Consider the following 17823-nt stretch of genomic DNA (forward strand, 5'->3'; position numbering starts at 1 on the left):
TAACTTGCTAGGTGACAAAAGCTAGCTGAGTAGATGTACTTTATGGAGAAACCCTCTGTATTAAAATATTTAGTGAAAACAAAAACTATCAGTAAAAGGCTCTGAGAAGTTAAGGAACTGCGTAAAAGGTGAAGGGATAATTTACATGTTGTAGAAAAATTGAGTGAAATTAAATTACTAGGAGGAAAAAAAAGAGCAATAACTTAATCTAACTGGGGGATCCTTGGCATCACCAGAATTGCTATCCTCAAAAAGTTTAAATCTGTTGATGTCCAATAACCCACATTTCATATGAATCATAGTACTGTCTTATAGCACAAGAGTAGAAAGGTAAGTCATCTATATTTTCTCAATTTTTAAAGATTAAGTCATCTATATTTTCTCAATTGTCGTTTACAATTTAAGTCTTCAATTCATCTAGAATTGGTTTTAAAATTGAGGTAGAGAAAGGGTGTTTCCCACTCAGATGTAAAATATCCTGTTAATATTAAACTTTAAAAGTATAATATGCCTCTTTCATTGTATTTTATTTTATGATATAACTCCTGCTGAATATATTAATGTCCATCCCAGCAATTTGTTAGATTTCAATTTTAAAATATTTTTAAAAGCAAAGGAATTTATCTTTTAACATACAAGATCATGAGAATTCTCGCTTCATATTACAGTGTTTTACAAATTATCATACTTTAAAAAGATAGATTGTAAAAACAATATACAACTTCAAAATGCAAAGGCCCAGCTGTGAAGCAATGCAAGCTGCTGTGGGGCCTTGGGCCTTCTCTTGGAAGTTCTGGGTCTGTCTGGCCCAGCTGCAGTTTGTTAGGTAATTTTCAGATTGCAAACGGCTAGGGCATTCATATGCAAAAGCCTCTGCTGCAGCCTGGGTGGGGAAGGGTCGCAGGGAATCCACAGGGCGGAGCAAGCTGTTATGGCTGATCTTCAGCCCTGCCCTCAGGGGCCCCCGCATCTCAGTGTCCTGGTAATTGCTGCAAGCACCGCTGAGGGAAAGCCACCCTCAAGTTCCGAGTTCTGCCTGCTGTCAAAAAGACAGCCACATCCTCAGGTGCCAGCCACTTTCCGCGCGCACTTGAGCCTCTGTACCTCTGCACTTTACTTCCGCATCTCCCCTGAGTCTCAGTGTGCTTTTCTCTTTCCTTCTAGTTGTAGAATTTCCACTCACTAACCCCCCTGCCAGCCTGGTCATAGGCAGACATCTTGTGAGGGCATGAGAGTAAATTTGCATATTTCCTCTTTATTATGTAGGATTTAAAGCCTTAATATTTAGAGTGTTACAGCTGTCTCCTTCTCCCTGCATTTTCTGCCACCACTCATTCCAGTCCTGCCCTAGGTTTTCATCACTCTACTGTCTGTGTCCATAGGTAAGATATTTGGTTAATCTCTTCCCACTCCCCCTCTCCCCACTTCCCTCTGACACTCATCAGTCTGTTCCCTGCTACCATGCCATTCTACGTTATTCACCAGTTTATTTTGTTCATTAGACTTCTTGTTCGTTTATTTTGAATTTTAGATTCAATTGTTGATAAATATTAATTTCCATTTTGTTTTTCACTTTTTAAGTCTCTTTTCCTTCTTTTTCTTTGTGTTCTTAAAATATATCCTTCAACATTTCATGTAATACTGGTTTGGTGGTGATGAACTCTTTTAGTTTTTTTCTTGTTTGTGAAGCTCTTTATCTGTTCCTCAATTCTAAATGAGATATTTGATAGATAGAGTAATTTTGGTTGTAGGTCCTAATTATTCCTCACTTTGAATATTTCTTGCCACTCCCTTCTGGCCTGACAAAGTTTCTGTTGAAAAATCAAATGACAGTCACATGGGCAATCCCTTGATAATCGCAAATTTCTTTCACCAGAAAGGGGAAGTTTGCTGTCATCATTCTTCAGAGGTTTTCAATAAATTGCTCTCTTTCTCTTCTCCTTCTGGTACACCCATAAGGTGAATGTTGATACACTTGAAGTTGTCTTCAAATTTTTGGATTATTTTTCTTTTTCTCTTCTGGTTGGGTGTTTTTTGCATCCTCATATTCCATATCATTGATTAGATTCTCAGAATCCTCTACTCTACTGTTGAATCCATGTAAATGATTCTTTATTTCAGCAAGTGTAAGCTTAATTTCAGACCAGTCCTTTTATATGTCTTTGATATTCTAAGATCCTGAAAGTCTCATGAAGGTCCATGAGACTTATAACCATGGTTTTAAACTCAGTGTCCAATAGTTTTCTTGCTTCCATTTCTTTCATTTGTGACATTAGTCTTCACATTTTGGCTGCTTCCCTGTGTCTATTTCTATGTTACTAGGTAGAGCTGTTATATCCCATGGAATTGGTAGAGTAGCCTTGTCATAGGTGTATTGTATGGCCCAATCACTCAGCCTCCCGAGTCACCCGAGCTGGGCACTCTAGGTGCACACCTGTGTTGGCAGTTTGCAGTCTTGTAGTTGATCCTTGATTGCTGTTGGTGTCACTGGGAGGTGTTGACCTCCAGGCCAATTGACTGTGAATACCAAATAGGACTACAGTCGGGGAGCTGCTGTGCAAGAACCACCACAATGACGCAGGACTTGCTTCAGTGAGGCTTTGGTGCGCGCTGAGTCTGCCTCTTTAGTGTGTTGCTTGTGGATGTATAGAATTGCAATCTGCTATTGTCAGAAGCTGTCCACTGGGTACACTGGCTGGGATCAGTCACTGCTTGGGGCCACCTGGTAGGAGTTACAGAGGGAACTGTAGATGGCTGCTATTTGCTATTCGTATTGGGCTTGGAGGTGCCCAGGCGAGGACCAGATGTAAAGCTGGTGCTAGTGTGGGACTTGGGACTTTTATTATTAGGTTCAGGGCACACTATCACCAGCTGTAGCTTGTTTGAGAGATTTTAGCAAAGTCTGAAACTTGAGCCAGGACATGCCATTCATATGGAAAAACCTGCTTCAAACAGCCTGGGTGGGGATGCAAATTGGATCGCGCAGAGTCTCAGGGAATCCCCAGGGTGGAGCAAATAGTGCACTCCAGGCTGATGGAGACGCATATATGGCTGCCAGTCAGCCCTGAGACAGGGGAGGTCACAACACAGGAAGGTGATCCCTGCAAGCCCCCTAGTGTGGGAGAAAGCTTACTCCCCAAGTTCCTACCTCAATGCCAGATAATCCAGTCCCTCCGTTATGTGTCTGGGTCTCCCAAAGACACCTAGTGCTGGACACCTAGTAAGTTCATGAACCAGCCCTTTAAAAGAAACAACTGGGTCTCTAGCAGCCTCTGAGACCCTCAGCCACAATGCCCTATGGATTTTAGAGCCCAACATCGAGCACTTCTCTTCCAAGCTCTAGAACTCTGGGCTGGGGCTTGGGAGGCTGCGGTCCTTTGCGTCTCTGCAGAGACTATCTCCCTCATGATTAAAATAACGGCATACATGGGTGTCATACCAGCCTGTTCACAATCTTTGCCCCTCCTACCAGTTTTAATGCGTCCTCTTATTTAGTTCTCTAGTATAGGACTTCCATTCAGCCAGCTTTTAGATGGTTCAGAATAATGGTAGTTCTGTATTTTAGTTTTACTTTTGATGTCATTGTGAGTCGGCAAGTACAGTCATTTACTTACCCTCCCGTTTTAGTTCTCTCCCTCCATTTGAACATCTATATAAACTTCAGGATCAGAATAACAATTTCTGCAAACAAGCCAGGAGAGACTTTGATAGGGATTGTGTTCAATCTGTAAATCAGTTTAAGGAGCACTGCTATCTTAATTCAATCAATTATTCTGACCCATGAATATGGGATGTCTTTCCATTTATTTAGATCGTTAACTTCTTTCAATATGTTGTAGATTTAGAGTAAGTTTTACACTTCCTTTTGATACTATTATAAATCAAACTCCATTTTTGGGTTGTTTATTACAACTATGTGAAAATACAATGGCACTCTGAATATTGATCTTCTGTCATGCAACAATGCTGACCTTGTTTTTTATCTCTAAAGAGGTGTTTTTTGTAGATTCCTTATGACCTTCTACATACGAAATCATTCCATCTGTCAATAGTATTATTTCCTCCTTTCCAATCTTGGTGCCTTCGATTCATATGCTTGTACAACTGTCGTATTCGATATAGAATGTAAGTGGCAAGAGTAGATGATACTTGTCTTGTTACTGATATAGGGGGGAAACCTTCAGTCTTTAACCATTATATATATTAGAGGACTGGTGCATGAGGTTTGTGAACTCGGGGGGAGGGGACGCCTCAGCCTCGCCTGTGCCCTCTCGCAGTCCAGGACCCCTAGGGGAGCAGGCCTAAATGGGTTCCCCAAGGTTTCCTGAGCACTGCTGCAGAAGTGAGAGAGGGTCCCGTCACTGCTGCTGCACTCGTCAGCCATGAGCCCAACTTCTGGCTGAGCGGCACTCCCCCTGTGGCAGCCCAGTGACCACCAGGGAACAGCTCCTGCGTTAAGTTTCTGCCCCTTGGTGGTCAATGCATGCCATAGCAACCAGTCATTCCGTCATTCAGTCGATTTGTCCGTTAGCCTTTCATTATATAGGATTAGCTATAAAATTTTTACTGATGCCCTTTATCATTTTAAGGAATTTCTAAGCGATACGTGCTTTGTTTAATATTTTCATCATGAAGGAACTTTAATTTTAAACAGGAAATGCTTTTTCAGTACCTAGCAATATTACTATAGTAGAGGCCCATTGCAGGAAGATTCCTGCAAGAATAGGGCTTCCTGCAGCCAGAGCAAAGCAGAGTAGGAAGCAAAGCCCGCTGAGGAGGGCTTCGCTCCCTTCTCCGCTGCCTTGTTCCCTCCTGTCTCCGCTGCCTCAGCTCTGCTCCGTGTCCGCTGCCCTCGGCTCTGCTCCTGTCTCCACTGCCTGGGCTGCCTCCCTTCTCCACCGCGTTGCTCCCTTCTGCAGCGCTTGGCTTCCTTCCACACTGTCTTCAGTCTTCATTATGCGTCTGCGTATGCAAATTAACTGCCATCTTTGTTGGGTTAATTTGCATACTCGCTCTGAATGGCTGCTGAGCATAGTGGAGGGATGGTCAATTTGCATGTTTCTCATTTACTAGTGTAGATGTTCTTGCTCTCTATTCTACTGATATGATACATTACAATAATGTATTTCTGGATGAAAAACCAACCTTGCATTCCTGAGATAAATCCCACTTGGTCATGAAGTATAATCCTCTATGTTACTGGACTAGATTTTTTATTTTGTTTTTATATCAATACTAGAGGCCCAGAGCATGAAATTTGTGCACAGGAGCAGGGGTGTCCCTCAGCCTGGCCTGCACCCTCTTGCAATCCAGGACCGCTGGCTCCTAACTGCTGGTCTGCCAGCCTGCCTGATCACCAGTAACCACTCTGCCTGCCTGCCTGATTGCCCCCAACTGCTCTCACCTGCCAGCCTGATCTCGCCCCCAACTGCTCTCACCTGCTGGCCTAATCTCACCCCCAACTGCCCTCACCTGCCAGCCCGATCACCTCTAACTGTCTCTGCCTCAGCCCCCACCACCATGGCTTTGTCTGGAAGGAAGTCAGACGTCTGTAAGATGGCGGGTTGACCTGGTCTAATTAGCTTGTTACCCTTTTACTAGTATAGATAAAAAGAAACAGGATTGCTTAAAAGGGGGGAGGCCTTTTTCAGCAGGAGGAGATGCTCTTAGCAGACAAAAACACATAATCCCTATATCTGGACTGATAGCCAGTCATATGCACTATACTGCCAAACTGGTTATTAAAAAATTGAACCACTTTCTTACACCTTACACCAAACAGCTGTTGCCCTTAAAACCCCTCCTCAGCCCCCACCTTAGGTTCTGCCTTCCTAGTTCACCCAGTTTAGGTTCTGATTGGTCGGTTTCCATTCCAGTCAGCATCGAAAGCTCTGCCTCCTAGGCAGACACTGGCTCCTCACAGTTCACCCAAATTTGGTTCTAATTGGTCGGTTTCTATGCCAGTCAGGATCTCCGGGCCTGATCAGAGAGGCGAGGCTGGTCAGCATGCCCTGCGGAGGCCTGGAGAGAAAGTGAGAGGCAAGGGCTGATCAATAGCTGCCACGGAGGCTATGGATCAGACCATGCTTCTCTCTCTGGGCCTCTCTCCGGACCTGATCTTCAGCCCCCTCAGCAGTCAGTGCTGGGTCACTGTGCCCCCAGCGGCAGCAGTCAGTGCTGGGTTGCCACAGCAAGCCAGGACTGACTGCAGGACTGAGTCCAGTCGGTCGAGCCTTCGGTCGTTTTGGATGTTACAGACCCTGGGTTTTTACATATTAGGATAAGTAGTCATGGATAACTCAACTCCTCTTCCAAGATGTCCTACTGAATTGATATGCCAGTAGAATGGAGAACGATTGAAGCTGTTAAAAATGGAGAATAACAGACATTTCAAGATTTTGCTTATTGTTGATAATGCTCCAAGGCATCTTCCTTTTACTGATGACATTCACCCCAATAGCAAAATGGCATTTCTTGCTCCAAACACCACCTTTTGATCCAACCAACAGATCAGGGAATCTTAGCAGCTTTTAAGGTCTAATACTTGAAGAGGACCTTTGCCCTGGTTATTGTTGCAACTGAGGAAGACACTGATGCAATTCTGGAAGAATTACAACACCTATGACTGCATCAAGAACCTTGCTTGAGCTTGGGGTGATGACACCAAGAAGTATACTAGTGGCATTCGAAAGGCATTCAAGAAGTTCGTCCATGACTTCAAAGAATTTGCCAAAAAACAGGAGGTTGCAAAAATAATGCTATGCTTGAGATGGCAAACAACTTTAACCTGGCTGTGGATGAGGATGACATTGAGGAGCTCCTAGAGGTGGTTCCTGAGGAATTGTCTGAGTTGTTGTTGTAACTAGAACAGAAATGTATAACTAAAGAAGAGAAAAGGAAACTGTAGGAAGGAAAAAAAATGCCCCTAAGAAAATTCAAAACAGAAGTTTTTGCAAATCTCAATAAGCTCTTTAAAAAGTTTAAAAATACAAATTCTCGCACTTAAAGGTTTTCATTTATAGAGAGGAATGTTCTTGATGCATATCTGCTTATAAGCGAATCTATAAACAAACCAAGGAAATCACCAAGGACATATTTCTGAAGATTGACACCTCTTCAAGAAGAGCCTCAGGCACGTGCTTCAGGAGGTATTTCAAATAAAGCATTATTATAGAAGATGACAGCTGCACTGATGTTACTGCCCCTCATGAAGATATTGATGATGATGACCCTGTGTAGGCCTAGGCTAATGCATGTGCTTTGTGTCTTTGCTTAAGTTTAAAAAAAAATAAAAAATACTGTAGTCTAAGAATATAAAGAAAATATTTTTGTACAATATGTTTATTGTAGAACATTATTACGAATTAAAATATTTAAAAAATTAGTTTGTAAAATAAGTTACAGATAAGCTAAGGTTAAATTTTTTTTTTTAATTTTAAATAAATTTAGTATAGCCCAAGTTTTTACATTATAAAGTCTACCATAGTGCACAATAATATTTTAGGCAATCACATTCATTCACCACTCACTCGCTAAATCACCCAGAGCAACTTCCATTCTTACAAGCTTCATTCATGGTAAGTGCTCTACATAGGTATAATATTTTTTTATAACATATTTTTATTATTCCTTGTCTATGTTTAGATACACAAATACAGTAAACCCTGGATGTTGTAGACCTTGATTTAACATGTTAAGCACCAAGCCTGTTTCTGTTTAGCCCACGATATCTGATTTCACCGATATGCTGGCAGCACCAGTGACTGACCAGTCTGGACGGAATGTACAGTGTCAGTCACCGGTGACTGACATGGCGCTTAACATGTTAACAGACTTCTGATTTAATGGACAAAATTTCCAGTACATATGTCATGTGAAAATTAACACCCTGTTAATTTTTAAGTGCTTTTAACCAAAATTTGGGTATAATTAAATTAACAGGCTATTTTTGTTATTAATTTACCATTATTTTTAACAAATTTTAGAAAATAGGCCATATGTTGGAAAAAAAACTCTAGTCATTTTACTAACATATATTAACATTACATATCTACAACTATAGTCCATATACTGAAATCCAAGAGTCACAACTCGTAAACAATGTTTGGCTAATGATTATCACATGATCATACCACATCGCCTGCAGTAATTGGTTCTATTGTCACATGGCATGGCTTTCTGCAGCAGTTTTAATCCCTCCAAGCCAATGTTAGACTGTGCTAAGTAATGTCCCAGCCATGCGCATTTGTTTACTCAAAGTGATTGGTGAATGCATGCGTTTATTAGACTTATTCAGCAGAAATTTAAAATGCTATAATATACAAAACTTTTCTGGGAAATGAAACTTTTCCTACATACTTAATTTTAATTATACAAACATGTCTACATAAGTAAAAGCAGGTTAACTAATTTGTCCATTTTTTAACATACACATTCGGAAAACCTACTTTGGGTTTTAATGGACACCCCTTCACCCAAATTAGTCCATAATCTCAAGGGATTACTGTACTTATTGTGTTATAATGTATAGAGTATTTAGTACAGTAACATACTGTACAAGTTTCTAGCCTAGGAGCAATAGGCTATTCCTGTGGTCAGCAAACCGAGGCTTGCGAGCCACATGCGGCTCTTTGGCCCCTTGAGTGTGGCTCTTCCACAAAATACCACGTGCGGGCGCGCATGCACAGTGCGATTGAAACTTCGTGGCCCATGCACAGAAGTCGGTATTTTGTGGAAGAGATGGTATTCTGTGGAAGAGCCACACTCAAGGGACCAAAGAGCCGCATGTGGCTCGCGAGCCGCGGTTTGCTGGGCCACAGTTTGCTGACCACTGGGATATACCATACAGCCTGTGTAGTAGCCTATGCCATCTAGGCTTCTGTAAGTTCACTCGATGTCTGCAGTCACAGGATCACCTAAGGATGCATGTCTAAGAATGTATCCCACTGTTAAACATTGAACAACTCATGACTATAATCTCATTTTTTCAATTTGTATCATATCAATCTTTTAAAATACAAAACTACTTTATTCCTGGAATAAATCTCAGTCATGATATGCCTTATTTTCCATGTTCCTGCATTCAATTTGCTAGCATTTTATTTAGGGTTTCTGTATTGATGTTACGAGAAAGATGACTGTAAAATTCCTTTAGAAGTTTTGATATCAAGGCTGTGCTGGCCTCATAAGTCTTTTTACCATCATCCAAAGAGTTTGTGTTTGCAAATATAGTTATCCATCCTTAAAAGTTAGAAATAATTCACTATGCCATCTGGATTTGTAGTTCACTTAGTGGTAAATATCTTTAATTATGACTGAATTTTCAAAAACAGATACAGACATTTCTTTCTGTTATTTTTTGTTTATTTTAATTGGTTTTTCACTTTAGGACAGTATCAAACTTTTTTTAAAAAATATATTTCATTGTTGTCTTTTTTTACAGAGAGGAAGAGAGAGGGATAGAGAGCCAGGAACACTGATGATGAGGGAGAAACATCGATCAGCTGCCTCCTGCATACCCCCCACTAGTGATGTACCTGCAACCAAGATACATGCCCTTGACCGGAATCGAACCTGGGACTCTTCAGTCCGCAGGCCAACACTCTATCCACTGAGCCAAACCAGTTAAGGCAGAATCAAACTTTTCAATAGGACTTCAAATTTATAAAGCTTTCAAGTATCTCTAATATTTATAATTATGCAAGATTCGTAGTGCTCTTTTTATTCTTGACAAGTTTTTCTATTTTTCTTGATCATAATTATTATAAATTTACCCATTTAATCAAATACTTTCAAAGAACTGATTTTTGGCTTTGCTTACTTTATATCATATATAGTGTTCCCTTTCATCATTCCCTCTTAATAATTCCATTGGGCTTGATTTGTTTTTCTAGTTCCAGCTTGCGATGAAATCTCAGTTGTTCAACTTTCAGTCCTTTTTCTAATTTTGCATTTAAAATCCTGCTGTAGTTGAATTCCACAAATTCTGATAAGCTCTCTCGTAATTACCATAGTTCAAAATGTTTTCTAACTTCCACTGTAATTTCTTCTGTCATCTGTAGGTTATTTAGAAATATATTAACTTCCAGATTTCTTATACTTTTGTTGTTGAAAATTAGCTTAATTCCACTGTAGTCAGAATATTCTCTGAATGATGTTAATCCTATAATATTTGTGGACACTAGCTTCATGGTCAATTTTTCCAAAAGCTCTATGTAGATGAACAGATGCAGTGTATGTCAATGACTACTTCTAATTTCTTAGTTGTGCTACTCACAATCTTCCAGCTATTAAACAGGAATGTTAAGGGTGACCTACTATGACTATAGATTAATCTACTTCTTTTAATTCAATCGCTGGGATGGTGTTTTTTTGTTGTTGTTGTTCTTTTTTTCCCTTATATAGCTTGAAGCTATGAGTGCATGATTTTCTTCTATTCCTGGTAGTGGATGAGTATTTCTCATTACAAAATGGCTATCTCTAGTTATGCTTCTTGCTTAGATAGTACCTTAATACATTATAAACATGAAATAAAGGGTATTTCTTGTTCTATTTTTCTAAAATCCAAGGAACTAATTTTTTTTTAGTTACTTTTTCTAAAAAGTAAAAAAGAAAACGAATCTAAGCTAGATTATATTAACTTACTCAAGCAAACAGTTCAGAGTCGGTATTTGAACTCACAATCTTAAGACTCAAAGAAATCTCATAACACAAGTACAAATCAGGTAAGGTATTAAGAGACTGGTTTACCTTAAGTGGTATATAATGGTCCACAAAGTGACAAAACTTGACCAATTTGAGTCAGGAAGACAAGCTCATAATGAGCATGATTTAATCCTTAGGGTGGTCTAAATATGGACCAACAGCATCAGCATCTTCTAATTGCTAGTAGGGTATTGCCTTTACTTCAGAAAAATTTTATCAGTGCAATCCTATCCTATATAATAAAGGCACAGTATTCAAATTGTCCCCTTGACTGAGAGTTGTCCTGAAAAGGAAAATGGGGGGGGGGGGGGGGGGGACGGCTTGCAACCTAGTTCAGTATCTGGTTAAAACTGTAGTCTCATTTCCCCACTCTCACTGACTTGGACAGAGCTGCACAGTCTAACCCAGCCGTGGGCAAACTACGGCCCGCGGGCCGGATCCGGCCCGTTTGAAATGAATAAAACTAAAAAAAAAAAAAAGCCTGTACCCTTTTATGTAATGATGTTTACTTTGAATTTATATTAGTTCACACAAACACTCCATCCATGCTTTTGTTTCAGCCCTCCGGTCCAGTTTAAGAACCCATTGTGGCCCTCGAGTCAAAAAGTTTGCCCACCCCTGGCTAACCCCAGGGCCCCGCCACAGCTGACTTGGGCAGAGCTGTGGAGCATACCCACAAGGCCCCGCCAAGACTAACTTGGGTGGAGCTGTGGGGACCCTTAGGAGCCTGCCACAGGAGGAGATATATAGGTCAGAGGCTCTGCAAGAGTTCAGTTTAAGCTTTGGGCCTTTAGTAGTGTATAATAAAGCAGTATAAAATGCTCATAATGAAATATAGTTGTTTGTCAGCACTCAATGCCTAGTTACAATCACTTTTAAATAATTAAAACTTGGGGTTTTTTTTAGATCTCAGGGTATTTTTTCTCTAATCCTTGCCCAAGGACATGTTCTTACTGATTTTTAGGGAGAGAGAGAGAGGGAGGGGAGCAAGAGAAACACTGATATTAGAGAGAAACATCAATCAGATTCCTTCCATTCTCATGCCAAACTGGATGGAACCAGAAACCTATGTGCCTGACCAGAAACTGAATCCGCAACCTTTTGGTGTACAGATGGTGCATCAACCATCTGAGCCATCAAGACTAAATCTCAGTATTTTTAACTAGTTCACATTCATATTTCTAGAGTGACAAATTTTAGCCATTATCTATCAAGTTCCTCTAGATATTAGGTTTTAACTCTTTTCTACATTCTATACTCCATTGCATCACATTCATGATTAAATCAATACTTAAGTTGTAATAGGCAAATATCTATATACTAGTGGCCTGGTGTACAAATTTGTGCACATTGAAAGGAAATTAATTAGAAGAAATATTTTACTATCGCTATTCACCCTTTCTCTGTAATGGAAGTGTCAGAGATTGAAGAAAATTCATAAAATGTATACGAAAATACACAAATTGATTAATAAACAACAGGATATAACAACAAAGACATGATATAAAAACAAAAACATGATATAAAAACAACATTGATAAAAACAATGACTGATAAATTGATTAAACTTATTCTAACACTGAGGCCAGTTTCAGAGGGGGACAAATCAATTCTTAGAATCAGAATCTCTCCTCTGCAGATTCTGTTAATACTTCAGCTTTGATTATGTTAGATCTTTTCTTAAAAAATCTAGTACAAAGACTCCATTTACTATTAAGATTTCTCAGTAGCATGATGATTGCACCTACTTTCAATTCTAATTTATGACATGGCATTCCCAAAGGAGTAATACTTTTAAGAAATTCGATGGGAAAATTTTCCTTTTCAGCATCATCCGTTGAATCTAGTATTATTGTCGATTACACTGTCGTCCCTGAGTCTTAATGCAATATCTGTTCCCCAGCCTTTTTCACCATCTGGGAAAAGAATAGGATACATCATTGCATCTAATGTAGGAAAAAGGATACTTGTTTAATTTTAGTGGCATCTGAATTATTAGGATCTGGTTTACAATAAATGAGCAAGTCCCTTTCAAAAGGAGGTCCTCCATCTTCACTTCTGAATATGATGGCAACTTCAGTTACATGGGGATAATTATATCTACCCGGGTCATTATTATGATCATATTTAATTGCCATTGTTACTTCTGTGAGATGCCACCACTTTCTTTCAGCTTCAGAATGTCAACAAAAACAATCAAATTCACAATCAACAATGACACCAAAACACAAGCCCATGCAACTGGTGCCAGCGAAAGCTTTGTATGTATCACGCATGCGCGAGTCAATGTAGCCTTTTATAGATATAGAACAAACTTGCTTAATTAAACCTGCTTTCTGATGTAGCTAAACTTTTTCCAGCCCAGTGAAGCACCCCAATGCATTTTAGAGATAGGGATTGAAGTTTAATAAAGACTCAGAGAAAGTACTTAATTTAAGATATATGAGAGAATTAGAAGAATATGGCTATTTGTATTTTATATGTAATATAATCTCACTCAATTTAATGAGAACTAAAAAATTTTGTGTATTTTTTTAATTTTTGTATTGATTTCAGAGAGGAAGGGAGAGGGAGAGAAACATCAATGATGATAATCACTGATTGGCTGCCTCCTGCAAGCCCCCTACTGGACATTGAGCCAGCAACGGGGACATGTGCCCTTGACCAGAATTGAACCCGGGATCCTTCCGTCTGTAGCCAGATTCTCCATGCTCTGTGGCAAACCAGCTAGGGCTTGTGCATTTAAAGTTATAATTTATTTTCATTTTTATCAACTATCCAATATATTATTTAAAATTTGATCACATCAACTGAAATAAATTTCATCTGTGCACACCCACTATAAGAGAACTACATGATATGCACAGGCAAAATGCAGGGATGGTGCAGTATTTTCATACCAGAATTAAAGATATTAAGTATCAGATAGTATAATGGAGCTGAGGGCTGAGGTAAAGTACAAGGGTCAATAAGGTAAGCAGAGCAGATACTGGTGTATCGAAGTACACCAGTTCTTAAAAGACTCAAAAGCATTTCCAAGAAGACACTGTTCATTTCTGCCAAGGCAGGAGACTGAGAGTTAGGAACATTAATTTGATTAGGGTCAGATTCAGCATTTGTAAAAAATGACGGGTAAACTAAGGTGGCATAAATCACAAAAGCTTAATTCACTGTAATCAGTCCTTCATTCAGATGCTTAATTTTTGCATTTTAAATAGCTTTCCTGTGATACAAATTACCTTGAATATTCTTCCCCATTTGGCTTGCAAATAGTTCCGTTACAAGTCATTTAAGTGAATATGTAACAAAATCATAATGAAAAGAGTAGTTAGGTCCCAATCTAAAAAATCAGTCTATTTAAGTGTATATAATTCTTCTAGATCTTGACCACTCGTCAGTATCTCACCAGACACCCAATCTGTCGGTGCCTTGATCTTGGGACTTCGGGCCTCCAGAACTACGAGAAATAGATTTATGCTGTGTAACAGCCAAAACAAAACCTAGCTTGTCATAAAGCAACCTGTGCTGGCTTATGCTAGAAACTTCACCCTCAACATAGTAACGTGGAAAAGTGGAAGTCAAGTTTTCAAGTATAGCAAGGTTTTCGAGAGACAAAGCAAAAAGAATGGTTTCCTCTGTCCTGGACCCTTCCTAACTTGCCCAAACTGAGGTAAAGTAGGTGGGGAAGGGACCATAAAGGGATGGTCTTTTTAATCCCCCTACCCCCCAATTTACAAACATGGACTTTTATGTTGAAGAAAGACTATCTTTGCCTGTACCCAGCTTTCAACAATATAGCAGCTCAACAAGTGCACACTCCATGGTTGTGCTCCAGGTTGTTACATTAACAAAGGCATCTTGCTCGGGATTGTATGTTCTTCCTAACCACACGTATCGAGCAACGCCTCCTCACCACCTGGTGAGATCCAGCTAACTGTCCTGGCACCAGGTTCTGCAGCTGACTCTGATTAACACTCAAGGAAACTGGGTAACTGACGACAAACACTGGGGCTGGGGACTCCATTGCATCCATAAAAGTAGTAGTAGTCCGATGCAGACCAAAGCTTTACTCACCCGACAAGTAGGAAACCCTGAGGCAAAGTCCCTCCGCGGCCCCGACTCTCGCGCCGGACGCTCCAGCCGGAGCCCAACACCGCTCCCCCTTAACCCGCCGCCGGCTCGAAAGGTGGGTGTAGTAGACGCATCCTTTCGCCCTTCACGGAGTCTTCTCGGCCAGCTCGGACCCCAGCGCCTCCGTGAGCGCCTCCCCGAGCGCCTCTCGGCCAGCGGAGCCCCAACCGCCCTCTGCTCAAGCAGCGCGCCGAGTCCTCGACTGGCCCGGCTCTCAGAGACGCTCGCGGTCCCCGCGAAACTGCCAAACAGACGACCGGGCCAACCGCCACTCACCCGAGCCTCTCGTCCGGTCCCCTCGTACCTACCACAGCGCCCTCCGAGCGGCCGTTGCTCACCCCACAGCCGCTTCCAACCGCCACCGCCGCGCACTGAAACGCTGAGAGGGGGCTGCGCAGAGGTAAGCCTTCGGGGGCCCACCCCTCTGGACTCTGGCCAATGGCAGCACGAACGCGCGCCAGCCCGGCCAATCAGAGACGATCAGGTGGAGTGGGCGGGGAGAAAGCGGGCAGCGAGATGGAAGTTGCCTGAGGGGCCGGCCAGTTCTGGTCGCTGAGGGCTTTTTCCCATCAGCCCTTTGGGCCTAATGGCCGAGTGGAGCGACCAGGTGCCCGGAGCTGATTTGAGGTGATTCCAGGGACGGTTAGAAAGATTTTTCCGAAAATCATTGATGAACTTTTACAAAAAGCCTCCAGTTGGCCGCAGCTTGTCAATTCGAATTTTTAAAGTATTGCATTTAAGTGTCACATGTCTTTTTTTAAAAAATACATTTTTATTTATTTCAGAGAGGAAGTGAGAGGAAGAGAGAGAAACATCAATGATGAGAGAGAATCATGATGGGCTCAACCTCCTGCACAACCCACACTGGGGATCCAGCCCGCAGCCTGGGCATGTGCCCTGACCCCGAATGCGGCCATGCTCTCCTGTTCATAGGTGGAAGCTCGCCCACTGGGCCAGGCTGGCCAGTCTAAATATCACAGTCCTTCATTATGGAGTTCTTTTTCGTTGTTGTTGTTGTTTAAATATATTTTATTGATTTTTTACAGAGAGGAAGGGAGAGAGATATAGAGTTAGAAACATCGATGAGAGAGAAACATCGATCAGCTGCCTCTTGTACACTCCCTACTGGGGATGTGCCCGCAACCAAGGTACATGCCCTTGACTGGAATCGAACCTGGGACCCTTGAGTCCGCAGGCCGACGCCCTATCCACTGAGCCAAACCGGTTAGGGCCATTATGGAGTTTTTGATAACTCCTTAAACTGTGGTCCAGGCCCAGTTTTGTTTTGTTGAGTTTCCTACATTGTTTTGCTGTGTTGAGTCCTACATTGTTTGGCTGAGTTTCCTACGTTGCCCGAGGGGCTCGCCTCACTAGGCCTCATCAGAGTTCATGAGACCCACTCTGCTGCCTTGCCATCTCCCTCTTGGTGATTATCAGGCTCTATGTCAGTGGTTCTCAACCTTGGCTGCACATTAGAATCACCTGGGAATCTTTTTAAAATCCTGATTTCTGGGCCTCATCCTCCAGACATTCTGTTTCTTTGTTATGGGGTGAGGCCACAACATTAGTAACAAAGAAACAGAATGTCCGGAGGATGAGGCCCAGAAATCAGGATTTTAAAAAGACTCCCAGGTGATTCTAATGTGCAGCCAAGGTTGAGAACCACTGCTCTATGTAGTGACAGTACTCTCTGTGCTACATGCAGAAATTATAACCATCTACTTCGATAAAGCCCTCCCATCACGGAAGGTACAGCTGCCTGCCCTGGACTGCTAATTACTAGTTACAAGAAAAATGAGACAAGGCCAGGAAATCTAGAAGTCTAGGTCGGTAACAGAATAACAGACTCCAACCCAGTGCGTTGCCAAAATATGGTCCAGGGGGTCTGCAAGGTCAATACTATTTTCCTCAGAATAGGAAGATATTTGCCTTTTTCATTCTCATAGTCTCAGGAGTGTTCCATAGAATTTTCCAGAATGTGAGAATCTGGGTGTCTTAAACACCAAGGAAATTGGCAAAATTGTAAAACAATGCCAATCTTCGCATAATTTTTCATTTAGGAATATAATTGAAGGGTATACATAGGGTTGCCAAGAGAGAGATGATGTGGGAGGGAGTGGAAGGCAATTACATTTGACCTTTGGGCAACAGGGGTTTGAACTATGTAGGTCCATTTATATGCAGATTTTTTTCAATTGACCAGTTTAGTTGATCCAGCATTTCAAACCTGAGTTGTTCAAGGATAAACCCCCTGTTGGGAATCCATATTGCTCTTCAACTGAACAGGAGGTGGGCACCGCAACCCCTGAGTTGTTCAAGGGTCAAAAGAAAAATTGGAGCCAGATAAGGAATTTGCACTTCACTTAATCAATAGTAAATAGCCTTTAGAAATCCCATGTGTGTTTAGGGTAATACGATATCTGGTGTGTCATTTTAACAATCGTAATAATTAAAATTTACTGAGCATTATGTTAACCAAGTTCATTGCATGCAATATTTTAAATGTATTTCCACAATGAAGTTCCACATATTGGAAGCCATGGTAGGTTACTTAATTAGCCACATCTTGAGCAAATTAGGCTACCTCTTAGAGCCACAGTGATTTATCTTTAAAACATATTGACAATAATATGTAATTTATTGAGTTCCTGGCACTGATCTAAGCACTTATCCAATTTATTTCAATGAATTTCATAACACACTACATGAAGTACTGCAAAGTCAATTTGGTATTTTATTTTTTTTAAAGAAATACATGAGCCTGGCCAGTGACTCAGTGGTTGAGCATTAATCCATGAACCAGGAGGTTCAGTTAGATTTCCAGCCAGGGCACATGTCCAGGTTTCAGACTCAATCCCCAGTAGGGGGCATGCAGGAGGCAGCTGTTAGGTGATTCTCTCTCATCATTGATGTTTCTTTTTTTTTTTTTTTTTCATTTTTTTTTTAATTTATTGCTTAAAGTATTACAAAGGGTATTACATATGTGTC

At 41.1% G+C, this 17823-nt stretch overlaps 1 protein-coding gene across 1 annotated transcript in view; it reads right to left on the reverse strand.

Moving 5' to 3' along the window:
• The window catches only part of ATF7IP2 (activating transcription factor 7 interacting protein 2), a 100018-nt gene extending 84856 nt beyond the window's left edge, over positions 1–15162 (reverse strand). Inside the window, exon 1 of the mRNA XM_036309848.1 lies at positions 15144–15162. The gene's annotated coding sequence lies outside the window, so the exon portion shown is untranslated. The remainder of the gene's footprint in view (positions 1–15143) is intronic.
• Positions 15163–17823: the final 2661 nt, after the last annotated feature.

This window comes from Myotis myotis, unplaced genomic scaffold (assembly GCF_014108235.1).
Source record: "Myotis myotis isolate mMyoMyo1 unplaced genomic scaffold, mMyoMyo1.p scaffold_m19_p_5, whole genome shotgun sequence".
Lineage (NCBI taxonomy): Eukaryota > Metazoa > Chordata > Mammalia > Chiroptera > Vespertilionidae > Myotis > Myotis myotis.